The 15,348-nt window shown below is 38.9% G+C and overlaps 1 long non-coding RNA gene across 1 annotated transcript in view; it reads right to left on the reverse strand.

Moving 5' to 3' along the window:
• The window catches only part of LOC116706560 (uncharacterized), a 9,256-nt gene extending 1,556 nt beyond the window's left edge, over nt 1-7,700 (reverse strand). The window contains exons 1-2 of the long non-coding RNA XR_004336272.1: nt 7,690-7,700; nt 2,234-2,239 (exon numbers count right to left, since the gene is read on the reverse strand). This is a non-coding gene — a long non-coding RNA (uncharacterized LOC116706560). The remainder of the gene's footprint in view (nt 1-2,233; nt 2,240-7,689) is intronic.
• Between the last annotated feature and the right edge of the window lie 7,648 nt (nt 7,701-15,348).

Below are 15,348 nucleotides of genomic sequence, written 5' to 3' on the forward strand. Positions count from 1 at the left end.
TCCTTATGAGGTCATAAGGGGCAAGGAAATCTCCCCTTTCTCTGCTTTGCCCGCCCAGAGAATTTGGCCCGTCTATGAGAAAAAGAGAGACATCATGGCTTGAAAACAATCAAAGCATGGCAGTTGGTTGAAGCCATACCCCCCCTCCCCCATCCTCCTCAATTGCAAAAGACACAGAAATGGCACATACTAAGGAAAGCTCATTGTGGGACTGGCTCTACTGGCTGTAATTCTGCACCAAGGCTGAATTTCAGGAAAGAGACTTCATACATGGTATTAGGGGACCACATTCAAAAAGTACCATGTCATGGGACATTTAAGGCTCTCGGGACTCGCGTCTAGCCCTTTGGCGTCATATTTAGACGCACTTTGCTCAGGACTCTTGGCTTCACTTTTTGACCCTCTGGGTCGGGACATACATTTTACTGGCGTGTGGCACAAGAATGGGAGAATTCACAGCTTTTTGGAAAAGATTGTGGGCGGGGTTACAAAATGTATGTTTCAGTGACATGCATATAGACACTAAAGGCGGATTTTTGCATCAGTATCCACCGTTGAGAGCAACTAACCAAGGTGAGAATTTTACTGTTTTAAGTAAAGTATTAAGTATGGCGTCCACTGTGTATTTTGATTGACAGATTTATGACTCCAAGAAAAAGTGGTGTGACGTTTGCCACAAATTGCGTCAAACAGTGGCCGTAAAAAACATTGATGATTGACGTAACCATTTAGATGATCTCTGTGTCTGTTCAAAGCACATTATCTGTCCATATCCGTATATATTATATATATTCGTACTGTATGTTTCCACTTTTTTTTTAGTCGGGAACATTTTTGATAAAAATCTGATTTAAAACATAAATGTCCCACTGACCACTTGACTGATTGTCCGGCTAATTGACAAAAACATTGACCTGCATTTACCATTTAGGCATCGATAAATCTTTACTGCATTCATATTAGTATAATTACTGTAATCAGATGAGACTACTGACCAGAGGATTGGCAGCCGGCTTTACAGCAGTTCACTTTGTGCGAAAAAGCACTTCCAACCTGCTTATCCTCTTAAGCGAAATGCAAAACAAACATGTGGACGGCTGCCAGGTATGGAGGGAGGGGGCACAATTAGTAGCATCCTCCATGTGGCAGGAAGCAGCAGAATTATGGGAAATGTACTTCTAATTATATAAGCATTATCACTAACAGCAAGTCTGGCGTGCTGTATGCTGGTCTTCCATTGTGCTGTTTATTTAGGCTATTTCGACAAGAGTGTAACAGAATATAAATAGCAAGCTCATTTTTTCTTTGCTCATTGCGCATCACGTCAAATAGAAAGTTGTGGTGCAATACAACTCAAATTTAGGGCAAACTTCTGACTGATCTTGTTGAAGTTTTCGAGCTCCAACACAATTAATCAGAAGACGTTACATTCAGGAGCGCTGGCGGCCTTGCAACACACACAAAGGCTATGAGCCTTTCATGGGGTAAAAGCCTGAAGCTAATTCATATGCAAATAAAGCAATCTGAAATTCATAAGTCACACCTGATAATTGGCCGAGCGCTACGCCTCTTCACCAATTAGTCATTTTTGTACAGAGAATCCACACACGCACACAGGTTTGCCTCAAAACTGACTCCCAGAGGGACTATACTCATTTCCAGCTCTCTGCTTTGTTTGAGGGGACGCAATCAATACTTTATCGAGGAATATAATGGAGGAGGGTAAAAATATATATATTTTTCTCAAGAACATCATAACAAAACACACAGTCAGCTGCCTGGCAATTGAATAGAGGAAATCACCTAGTTTCAACATTTCTACGGTACAGTGTGTGTAAACATGCTTGAATGTAGAAAATGTTGACATTTGTTAAGTGAAGCTCATTTAAGAATATCTATTCATGTGTCTAATGAAATACAAAATTCATCGTTTACTAGGGGAGGGAATCGCTTCAATTCCAATTCAGAGACCAACGATTCGATTCTTAACCAATTATCGATGCAAGAATTTTTTTATGTACATTTCCATGCTTGATTTGAAAAAGAAAAAACATATAAGTCTGAGTTTGTGAAATGTTGTCATGTACAGTATTTGTCACAATGAAATGTTTTGTCTACTGAGGTTTTTTTTTGTAGTCATTCCATGCTTAAGCCTTAATAATAATGTATAATGTATAATAATGTATACTTTATTAATCCCACAAGGGGAAATTACAATTTACACTTATTACACACAGGCCTGAACTACACACACATGCTCAGTACCTATGCATGCACTAAATGGAGAGATGTCAGAGTGATTAAACATGCTTGTGAAAGTCACCTTCTTACAAAGTCATCTTCCATATCAGAGTCATGTTTAAAGGAGAAGAATTGACTTCTTAGAACATGAAACATGAGGTGGTCAGATTAACGTGATAAAGTAGATCAACAGCCTATGTGTTTTTTGCCTAATTATTTTATGTATGTCTATGATCATGTGTATATTTATATATATATTTATATATATATTTGTATATTCCTTTTGGCAAGTTTTGTATGTTTGTTTCTGAACTCTTGACTAAATTCTAATAATTCATTATCCCATCCTCATTTAGTCACTATGTTTTCTGATTTGTATCAGATTGTATTATTTAAAAATCAACACATTTAAAAAAGTGTTTTAACTTATCAGAATCAAACATCGAATCATTCAAGACAGAATCGCAATGAATGTAAGAATCGATTTATTTTCCCACCCTCATTGTTAACCATATGGATGTAATGTGTATTCTCAAACGTAATCACAGTGTTTGAGATACAGTTAAGATGGATGAGTCACTTTTTCTCAATGGATCATAATTCAAAATATAGGCCTGTTTTATTGTCGTGTTCCAACAAATAATTGAAGGGTTGAGTAGTGGAAGCCTAGTGCATTAAAAGACATCTTTTTATTTCTTATCTTTTACATTAAGAGCCCTGTTTGTGGACTTTAAGAATACGGCTAACAACAGTCACATTTAGACTGACATCGGTCATGATGACATGAAGCCTCTTCCATTCATCTCAAAACATCATAAGTTTTATATTTATTCCTCTGCCTTTGAAGCTGCACAGTACGTATTTTGGAAAAAGATGAATACTGTGTGTTTTTTATGTTTTTAGTACTGGCATTGCAACATGGGACATTGTTAACGTTTGCTTAATGTACTTTATAAATAAATCTGCAGTGACTGGATGAAAAAGACTAACAGCATACTTTTAACATTAGTAACTTTTAAATCCAGGTGCTGTAGCTTTTCATTTGAACCCTCTTATGTTATCTGTACTGATTTACTTGAGTATTTCCATTTTTAGTACTTTGTACAGTACCTCTACTTCACTACATCTCAAAGGAAAATATTGTACTTTTTACTCATACTAGATTTCACATTAAAGTGTGTATATTCAATATTTTTATAATAACTACTATTAAAAGACAGAGTGAAAATGTGACTAAGTGAAATGGGCCGCTTGTAGTGATGAATTAACGGAAAATTATTTTTAGAATGTGCAGCTCCTGCCCCTCACTTTTATATAGCTTATAGAGAGCTTTTCTTCTCATCGTTTAGCTGTCCGCTCGCAACTTTCAACCCGGTGTCACGGCAGTTCGTGAAATGGTCATGTTAGTTTGATATATTAATTTGTCAACAGGGACATGCTTTTCTTATTAATTCGTAGTGGTCACTACAAAATGAACAACGGCCGCCAGGACACGATCTGTGGTCTCTGGGGGATGCAACAACAGGGTAATGAAGCGCCATGCGCTTGTCACTATTACTCACTACCGTAATCGTGATGTCATCACAAAGATGCTTCCTATTGAATTACATTAGTTTAACATTTGTGCTTCCCACCACAAAAAAAAAAAACGTGTCCCTGTACATGGATCAGTAGATCAAATAACATGGCCATTTCACAAACTGCCATGAGACTGGGCTGCAACTTTACTGTTTTGGTTCACACCTGTTGAACACCTAACAAAGAGCAGACAGAGTTGGAACATTTAGCAGCTAAAGAGCAAGACATTTTTCTCAGGATTTGGTGGAGACCAAAAACAGAGTTAAAAGAGAGTACATCTTGGACTTAGATTCGCCAGGTGGACGGAAACACAACTTCAAATAAGATCCTTGGTTTGCAAAATTGAACAATGTTAAGGTTGACTTCTGGTGAGTAGACTGATTTTAATGTAACTTACTTAAATGATCTTAAGCTGTTTTTTAATAGTGTAATCTACGTGAGACGCAGGTATGTGCTGCATACCCATTAAGAAAGTTCCAGGATTTCCTTATAACCAGAGTGCCATATTTCCGGCAGGGATGCTTGGGATTTCCCCCTCTTAATTTTATAAAAACTGATCAATGCTACTTTACAAATAGACAATATAGTATATACCTAAAATAGAAGTAGGCTATTTTAAACTAAGTAAAGCGCTGTAAAGAGAACACATAGTGCCAGCGGCAGTTGCTGGTTGTGTTTAGCCGCTACAGAGCTCTGGGACGCGCGCTACCAATGGCAGTTGTTTGCCCTCCAATAGGTGACTGTTAGCCGGCCACAGGCACCACGAGATGGTGCTCCTTTCAGGGAACATGATAGTTGATTTAAGCCCAAAAACGTTAGCACGATGCGGCGATGAAAGTTAAGTTTAGGCCCCAAAACAATTAACTAAGTTTAGGAGACGATCGTGGTTTAGATTAAAACACTCCCGAGGAACGAACAAGCATTTCCTGGTTGAAAGTACTTTCCGGCTTGATGGTGCTGTGTTTTATGTTCACACCACGTTGTGCAATGTCATTTTGAGATTATTTTCCATTGAATATCAAAGTTCATAAACTGGTGTTTTGGTTTGACTGGGTTGGAAGGGGGATTTAATACTAGCATGTTTTGTTTTGTTATGCATGATCAAAAAACATCCCCCCCTTTGTTTTTTTTCTCAAATTGCACCCTGCTTATTACAATTCAAAAATGGGCAAGGATCCGTAACAACATAGTTTTGTGATAGAACTTTCCCTTCAGCTATTTCTTTTCCCAAATATGGGGTCGAGTAATGTGCAAGCAAACTGAACAAACGCTGCAGAACACTCTCCTTGTCTTTCATCAACCCCACCCCACTGAGAGCAGTGCGTAGTGTATGCTTAGTGAGTGTGTGGTTGGGTGAGAGAGTGACGGTGGCTGTGTGTAGAGCACACAGGTGTTGGAGCAGACAGGAAAGCAGCAGCAGTAAAGTTGTGTTAATAAATGTACATTGTAGGTTTAAGTTGGTACATGAATAAATGCTACAGCTCCTCAAGACCCGGTAAAGTTCTTGGGTCTCGCTTCTCAACTGCTGCAGGTAAGGTAAAGCTGGTTAGTCTAAACCTCAGGCCTGGAGGTTTAACAAAGGCTTAGTTCCTAGCTGCCTCATGAAGCGTGGTTCAGTACATGGTGGCTTTCAATATAGGAAGGGCCTCTGAGTTTGACTGTGACCTAGACCTTTTTTTCTAATAATTTACATTTAGAGCAATATTGTCGGAGTAATTAAAAGGTGCAATAAGCAATGCTGCACAAAGTTGATATATGAACTTGACTGCTAAACAAACACAGAATTGTGCAGCTTGTATTTACGTTCACAAAAGTGCTCGTCTTGCCATTGACAGGCTCAGATTATTATTCTAGGTGTCTGACAACATTATGGAAAGGATTTCTAAGACAGCATAAATTCAGTGCTAGCAACCTCAGAGCTGTGTTGTTTAAACAGAAAGGCCCTAAAGAGGTTTTAAAAACGACTGTCTCTGGTAGGGTTGGGCAGTAACACGGTAATACGGATACCGCGGGGACTAAAAATGCTTGTGTGGGGTTGTCAGTGTCAGTGTGGATGGGAGAGAGAGAGAGAGTGAGAGAGAGAGAGAGAGATAGAGAGAAGGGGAAGGATGGCACAGAGTGACCTGGAAGATCGTGAATTCTGCAGTTTGGCAGCATTTGGGGTTCCGACCTAAGGAGAAGGGAGAGGTGTTTCAGTATAGTGTTTGGTATTCAGTTTCTGAACGGTGTAGGCACAAACCAACAGTCTGGAGACGCCATGTGAGTCTTACGTTATAATTTTTAATTAGTCATGGTAATCCCGTATATATATATGCGGTAAAATAGGGAGGAGGTTTGACAGTATCAAAATTTGTATACCGCCTAACTCTAGTCTCTGGATCCTTTCCATAATGTTGGCAGACTCTTAGAAAAATAATCTAAGCCTTTCCCTGGCAAAAAAAAAACAGCACTTTTAGTGGATGTAATTGATGATGCACATTTGCCCTATGGAGTTAAATTGCAGCCTTCACGTTTAATATTGGACCAATTTCAGTCACTTACACACAAAAACATAGGAAAATGGGGTCCAGGTGAAAAGAAACAAAATTACCCTTTAAGACCGAATTTCTTTTCAGCGCACATAGAAAATAAAGAGCTAGGTGACTGTAAGGGAATGTTTGTTGAATTTGACAAAAAGTATATTGGATTAACATTGCTTACTACACCTTTATATTTGTCATTTGTACCTTAATATGATTTCACTTATCTCAGTCTCAAGACACAGCTGATCATCACAGTATACCACTAGAATGAACAACACTACACCACTTCTGTTTTCAGGAAAAAAGTCTGACTCTTCACAGCCCTGACACAAATAGACATTCAGTATGCCAGCATTCTTATTTATTACCTTGCCCAAAATGCACTGTAAACGATATCCTCCATAAGTATCAGGGACAACTGAGAGATGATGGGAGAGTTTTGTCGTTCACGAATAATAAGTTTGAAATGCAGAAGAAGTAAAAATAAATGTGCATTTTCTTTATCTTGTAAAACAAAAGAGGCAAGACAACTGTTTTGTCATCAATCAAGACTTGCAAAGATTTCAAAGACTTTTCATCTATATTTCTCTCAAGACCTTGAGATGAAAGACCGGACTTTTCATGTCAGGTTGTACTGAAGCATCAAAGAAGTATTTCTTAGCAGGACCCCTCGCACTCTCTCTCTCTCGTTTTCTCTCCATCACTCTGTTGTTGTCATTTTCCCTTTTAACTAGCATTTCTACCCCACAGTTGTCAAGTGGATTTTTAGAAAAAATGAAAGCAGAAACGCCACTGATTGGACATGCAGCGCAGAGTATAGATCTGACATGTTGACCTAGAGGAAATCAGCATGTTTGTTATTGACATTCTGTTTAGTTAAGGCCTTTATTAGTTGCGCAGGTAGCAACATGTGAATGTTAAAAAGGGCTGGTTTGAAACCAACCAGCACTGCACCATTTAGAGCCTCCTATCAGCCCAAAGCCGGGGTGACCGCTTTTTGTCATTCGGGCCCTAAGCCACTGAGGGCATCTATATCCAAAAACTACATCTACATCAGCCAACATCATACTAGTGATACTGTGATTTGCTGTAATGCAAATATGAAAAAAAGAATCATCAGGACTGCAACTGAAATGTACTAATTCACTGAATATGGAATGCCAAATTAGAAAGAATCTGCTAAAAAAGTGAAAGATACAAGTCACGTCTGGGTTGAGACAATGAATCTGGAATTTATTTTGCTATGATTTGCTTCCTACCTTTGGACGATAAGCCGTGTGCATTGGTTCAGATACGCTAAATAGGGAGCTGGAGTCAGGAGACAATTAGCTTAGCTTATCTCAAAAACTGGAAGCAGAGTGAAACAGCTCGCCTGGCTCACTCCGGCGCTAACAAATTAGCCCCACAGCTTCTCGTTTGCTTCACAGACAGAAAGTGTTGGATGAAAATGCCCCCCAGAAAAACAACTTGTCGTTGGAGTGAGCCAGACTAGCCGTTTCCTGTTGATCTGCTTTCAGTTTGTATGCTAAGCTTATTGGTATAACTGACAGTTACAGTGGTTTGCATAGGTTTACACACCCATGCTAAAGTTGATTAAAAACATCTTTTGGAAATTGATCTTAATGCCTTAATTCAAAACAATTGGGAAAATCCAACCTTTTAAGGACACAAATTTTCTTTGTGATTGAATAATATATTGTAAATAAATAAATGTTCTTCCCTAAAATACGTAAATGCACTAGTATACACACCCCTATGTCATCATCACATACCCTTCACCATACTGTACATAGAGATAGGCGTGGGGAACTTTTCATAAGATTATCACTTTTACATTTAAAATACAGCACATTATCACCCAATGCAAATCAAACCAGCTATTAAGCGAACTGAAATAAAACCATGCCAATCTCTAGGTGGAAATGTAAAATGTAAGTGTAAATGGACACTTAATACAATACATTATTAACAGAAACAATGTACACACACCTAAACTATTTTAATGTTGCTGTGGGACAAAGTGAGTCTAGCCTCCAACCAAATGCCATAAATAGTGGCTCAATACAAATAACACAATAGATTTCTTGAAACTTTTGATATTTATTGCCCATTAACAGGCCACAACTGGGCAAAATTAAATTGAGCTTGTTAAGCACTACAGCAAAAAATAAATGACATATGTATACACTCTTTGTAGTGCAAATAACATAAGTGGCCTGATGTTTATACTTGTGCGCTGGTGTGTGCGTCGAGTTAGGAAGTGTGTGTGTGTGTGTGGGGGGGGGAGTTTGTTACACAGTCTCTCTATCTGTGTGAGTGTGATTATCTTCGGAGCGAGTAGCCACTCTATAGTCATAGTGAGAGAAACAAAGTGTCTCCCCCTGTGCTGTCTGACCATGGTGGGAAATCTTTTGCAGGAAAAGTTACCCCCCCTCTCCTTGATTTCATAACGCCATATCTGTTCTCATTGACTGACTCGCTTGTGTTGTTTGTTGTGTGTCCGACTATGCGTGCTTTCGAACACCCGCCCAACTCTACCTCTGATTGGCTTACCATGAAATTTTACTCAACCTCAGCCAATCATCAGCATTTATGCGCTTGTCTCGTGCATTGCCCACTAACCAAGGGATAACAGTTAAAAAATAGTCTTTGCCTCTTGGCTCAGAGACCTAGTTGGTCTGATAAAAAAACAGCTTCAATTATAGTAATGCTCCGCATTTTTCTGTAATGGCGTTATTAGGATGAGAAGGATAGTCAATTAGATCACTCGTTACTGAAAAAATGTAACACCGTTAGTAACGTTGTTATTCCCATCACTGCAAAAGACAGAGCTGACTCCCATAAATTCCAGCATTATCAACACTGCACACTGCCAAGCACCCTTTATTCCATTTCATTTCTAAGGTATAGCATCATCTCATCATTTTTTTACAACCCAATACAAGGCACCTATTCAGCAACCAACCCCAATTCCTGACACAATTACCCCCTTGGACCCTGCACGTCTCGGGTCCCGTCTTCAGGATTGTGTGAACCCTTCAGGCCAGACAGCATCAATAAGTGCCTGACAGGCCTTGGAGAAGCTCCATTCCCAGACAGCAATGGCAAGATAAAAGACAAATGAAGAATAATTGACTCACAGCTCTCGGCCAAAGGGATTAGCATGACTGAACTCTTGGGATCTCTTCCACTTTCTCCCTCTCAATCTCTGTCTGTCTCGCCCTCTCCCCATCTGTCTCCCCGTCCTATTCGCCGCTCTGTTTCTCATGCCACCACAAGCACCACCTCAGAACCATGGTGTCCATTACTACCCAATAGAAAGGAAATAGTTATTAAAGACATCAATAAACTTTGATGGAATCCAAAGGGAAGGAAGTGACCTCATTTGAAACTTAGTTTGCCCAGAGACTCAACTGTGCCTCTGCTAATATTGAATCTGCTTCTTTGTGCTCGTCGTCGTAGGCGTCCCACGCACTTCAAAAATGAAATAAGAATATTAAAAAGAACACATTTGACACAAACAAATATAATTCAAGGTACCCAAAGTTTCTCTTGTATACACATCGTTATGCAGAACACAGTGATCCCTTTGTCTGTGTTTGAAGCAGCTCATTATTTTCAAGGGTTTATGGAATCCAACAAACTCACCAGTAAGTCAGATCAATGATACGTCTATGATTCGCAGAATCGGCTGTGTCATATTAGGTTGTTTTTGTTCCCGTTGTGGAAAGACTTTGTAACAGGAGAAGGTAACTGTGATTTGGAGGGTACCCCTAGAAGACTGAACTGTTTAATCCCTGATGAGCTGGTATTTCTTCTTGCGGAACAGCAGTCTGCGTTGAGGGTAATTGGGGAAGAAGAGCTAATGTAAAGATGGACATGGGAAATGTTATGGATTATGTTCCTGGAATGGGAAATTGTGTGCCCTTAAATTTAAGGCCATTTCTTGTAATGTATACACGTGTCAAATTAGTAATGAGCTTGTGTGCATTCATCTCCATGACCCCATTAACCTGGTGGTTTAAAAAGGTTGCTGTTGGCCCCGTATTGACTCCCCCCCACCCAACAGCTTCAGGAATGCCCAAAGCAGGCGGAGAACAGTGTGACCAATGGCTGCACGCTAAGTAGTGCGCTGCTAATTTCCTACAAGGCCTTTTTTGTAGTAATGATGGACTTGCCTCGGTCGGTGGTGTTGTCCTTGGAGCAATTTCCTCCAACACATTTGCTGTTAATCAAATCACCAATAATATAATCACATATGCATATAATTATATGTTATAATATAATCATAACAATTAACACCCATTCAACCTTTGGCGCGGTTGCTAATCCCTTCTAACTTGTAGACCCTCATCACGATATGTTCAGAATGTTACACTGGATGTAGACTTGCCGCACCTAATCCCGACCTTTATTGGTGTGATACCTGATACCTATTTCCATCCATCTATCCATGCACTGGTCTATGGAGCCAACTATTCACCCACCCATCTTACTAACCCAGACACCCACTCATCAATCCAAGTGCAGACCATTATGGAACATTATCATTTAGTCCATCTGGCTAAACGCTGCCAGTGGCCTCGCACTGCCCAGTATCCTCCCCTGATATCCCTTGCTCCGACTACTAAAGACCTGGAACACCCAGTCCTTTCTCCTGGGCCCATGTAGGCCATCTGTGCTCCAGACAAGATGGAAAAGCACTGTTGAGTTGCTGCCTGCATGCAGGATGTCCAGGGCGACACAGATCAATGTGAGGGGTGTGGATGAGTGAGTAAATTGAGCATTGATTGCCAAGAGGTGGCCCACTGCCAAGGGGGGCCAAGGCTGCACAACACCCACTAAAGGCCTCAGGGGCTGATGATTGCCAGAGCTGGGAGATTAATGTTTGTGTGAGAGAAATACTAGTATGTTTTTGATTTCTGTATGCATATAAATGTGAGACCACCAGGCTACAATACCATTGAATCATAAATTAAAACGTTCATCACAAATTGTCACTTTGAGGAGGAAAATAAAAGGAGTAGCAGTTAAAAGGCTTACAATGTTTTTTCAGTAAGTGGGTTTAGAAAAACCAAGAACAATACATCCTTTAGCCCCTGTGTGCTCCAGTGCAGTGGCCTATCTCATAATTTCTCCCGCCTGCTGAGTTTGTGACTCCATCATTCATCATTGCCACTTAAGGCGAGATAACCTCCAAATTGGGAGTTAGATGTAGCTTTTTATTTTGCAGCAACTTAAGCTTGAATATGAAAACACTTGATTGATTAATTTTAAATCCATGCACTGACAGAAGGAGTACTAAAACCAACAGCACATACTGTATATACAGCACATCTTTCTTTAAAGTGCATATTACTCTATCCCAATTACAGCTTCATTTAGCTTTCACAAGATCAGTTTTTGCTGTACTCTGTGTTCTCTAAGCTATGATTTGTTTTGTTTAATTTTGTGTAATAAAAGAGATATCCAGTCATTTTAACATAGTGTTTGATGGATAAACCCTAGTGGCTTGTACCGAGAGACGGCCAATTTAACATCTGATGTACAGCAGTGATGTGTGCCAGAACTGTACCACTGATGGGATAGAGGATACATTGATAACTAGGCTCCGGCCTTTTTAAAGACACTGCAGGCATATACATTTTTGACTCCATTGCCTGCAATTAAAGGTTGTTGCAGTTGTTAGTACTGCATTGGATGCAGGCTTATCTATAGCTTCAAGGGGTGTCTGCACTGATAATATTTACATAATAGCTTGTAACAGTCTTGTTTATTTTTTGCCTTTTGTTTTTAGTACATTGTACCTAACAGCTCATAATTTATGCAAACACTTATTGTTATGTTATATATTTGGCAACAATTTGTTTACTACAAAGGGAGTATTGAAGGCAAGAATTGAAGTCAAACATTATGCTTATTTAATTTTACCACGATTTGTAAGTCATGTATTAATATTTCATATGTGCCTTGTGTACGAAGATAAGGAATCAATGAATTGTTAATGATAAAATATTCTATTCCATGGCTAACTAAATATGATTAAATGGTGGATTCAATACAATTCAGTCCAGGAAAAAAAGTAGCTAGGTGGATTGGTACATAATTTAAATAAAAATACCTAAATATAAAATACCTTATGTATAATCATAGATAAAATTTAAATAACCAAATTGCTCTAATTGCTCTTAGAAAGAAGGTGATTGGGGGAAAATAGGTTTGCATGGCCTCAACACCACCGTGTGCACCACATCAATATTGTGGGAAAAGCACTTTGTCAGGGTCGTTCTTTATGAACACACTGTTTGGCAAGCAATTTGCTGTATATTGACATCCACAGTTATCTTACAGTAACTGATTATTGATTAATCCTAACCAAACATGACTTCTGAATTATGTAATTATGTAATTATGTATTTTACGTACAGTGACTCCCCAAAGCAACGTGACTTATAGGGTGATGTGACATGATTTGAATACCGCCTACAAAACAAAAACACTGTTGAAGTATTTCCATAAATAACCTAAACTTACCATTTTCTTTGCTAATTCATCATTTTGTCCGTGGGTTTTTACAAATATTTAAATAGTGACAAGGTGATTTCTTCTGACTTTGTCTAAGGTAAATAGCTCAATACTAGTTTTTAAAATTAGCCTTTTTTCATTCCCTGAAAAACAAGAGTTTTGAACATACAAAGTATTCACCAGACAGCGACGATATATACAGTGGGGATATATACATAAAGCAAAAAAATGGCTTCTGCAAAAGTTTGGGCACCTTGCAGAGTTGATACCTTGTACCCCCACCTTTGGCAAGTATCACAGCTTGTAAACGCTTCTCATAGCCAGCCAAGAGTCTTCCTTCCAAAAGTCTTCCAGTTCTTTGAGATTTCTGGGCTGTCTGTTACAAACTGCTCTTTTAAGGTCTATCCATAGATTTTCAATTATGCTGAGGCCATGAGATTGTGAAGGCCATGGTGGAATGGTGTACCACAACTCCAGTGTCTCCATGTCTTTCTGGATAGATTGTGCAGTCAAACGTGAGTTTGGACTTGCTTTTCTCACAATCCTGCGAGCTGTTCTGTCTGATATTTTTCTTGGTCTTCCAGATCTTGCTTTAACTTCCACTGTTCCTGATGACGGCCATTTCTCAATTACATTCCGAACAGAGGATGTTGGCTTCTGAAAACATTTTGCTATCTTCTTCTAGCCTTCTCCTGCTTTGTGAACGGCAACTATTTTCAGTTTCAGTTTTCTAGACAACTGCTTAGAAGAAACCATGGTGCTGATTGTTGGGGCATGGTCAGATGAGTCTGGGCATTTAAAACCTTAAGATTGACATCACCTGGTCTTTCCAGACGATGATTGAGAACAATCCATGACGCTGTCAGATCTCAGCTTTCCAAACGGGGGGTGCATGCTAGAAACTCTGCAGGGTGCCAAACTTTTGCAGACGCCATTTTTTTGTTTTTTGTTATTTTGAAAAGTGTCAATGATGGAAATAAAATCTAACTTTTTGTGACATATTAAACAAATGTTTAATCTGTCATTTGATGTCTTTTGGAATTTTTTCCGTCTTTTCTTGGCTTTTTTATGCACATTAATACAAAATTGTACCTGGGGTGCCCAAACATTCGAGCCCAACTGTAAATTTAATGAAGTGAAAAATAATAATGCACATTCTGACCGAGACAGAAGACTCAAAGTTACGGTCACTAATAATGCTGCACCCATTGAAGTGTCATGGCTTTCCAAATGTCTCAGTGCAGTCCTGCCCAGACCAGAAATAACACATAACTGCAGACAATTATGAATCCCCGACACAAGGTGCTCCAAGGTGGCACAATATATGTAACACTTTAATTTGATGGTGAATCATTTATTTCTCAGGGTGAGAGAATTGTAGCTTAATTTAAATGCTAATTTGGGACATTTTGTGCAGCAATTTGACAGCAGACCTTTTTCAGTAAACTAATTATACAAATGAGATGCACTATTCATCCAGCTTTGAGTCACTGGAGAAAAGGTGGGTCAGTTTGACTCCAAAGTCATTACATCGAGGTCCTAGAAAAATGGAGGAATGATATTTGTAGCCTAGTCTCTAAGCCAAAAAGCATTTCCTCCCCTTTGTCCTTTCTTTGAGGACTCTGGTAGACAACTCAGACTGGATTAATGCAATATTGGATAAAATATATTTCTTCTTACAGAATAACTAGAAATGCTTCAAAATACAATGAAATAACTCGATAGTGTGCTACTTCCTGACTCCTGAGAATTATCCTCCATTTACCCATTTTGGGGTTTTATTACTTTGATCAGTCAAGCTGTGTATCAGTGCTGCTGTCGTGAAACATTCCGAGCATATCAACCACGGAGCATGAATACTTTATAAAAGGCAATAAAGCATGCGTTTATAGTCGCTGCAATTATGGCGAGTCATTCCCTCGTGCAGTCCCTCCGTTGCGTTTCTTATAATTCTCACCATGTCGACAAATTTCTGCTTTATTATAGATGAAGAGTGATCATCAGCTGTGGTGTTTTTATTGAGTGTTTAAATGTTGTCAAACGTAGTGTCACGCGAAGGGGAAGAAGAGATAGAAAACTGGTCAGATGTTTATGGGGAGCATGTGGAGCACAGCGAGTGAAGGAAGCTGCAGTTCTATGACTGTCAGCAGCCACATGTAGACAGATGACTTAGGAATATATTGATGCTGACACACTTATATATAGACACACACATTTATTTATATATATATATATATATATATATATATATATATATATATATATATATATATATATATATATATATATATATACAGTATACATGTATATATACAGTATACAGTATATATATATACTGCATACTACATATCAGTCGCTTTGGTGGCAATACAACTGTAGGAAATTACAAATCAAAAGTGTTAAAACTCATGTTTTAGGAATAGCTCATTAAATGTGCAAATATCCTGAAAACACAACAACACGCCTGACAATATGCATTTCA

The sequence above is a fragment of the Etheostoma spectabile genome, chromosome 18 (assembly GCF_008692095.1).
Source record: "Etheostoma spectabile isolate EspeVRDwgs_2016 chromosome 18, UIUC_Espe_1.0, whole genome shotgun sequence".
NCBI lineage: Eukaryota > Metazoa > Chordata > Actinopteri > Perciformes > Percidae > Etheostoma > Etheostoma spectabile.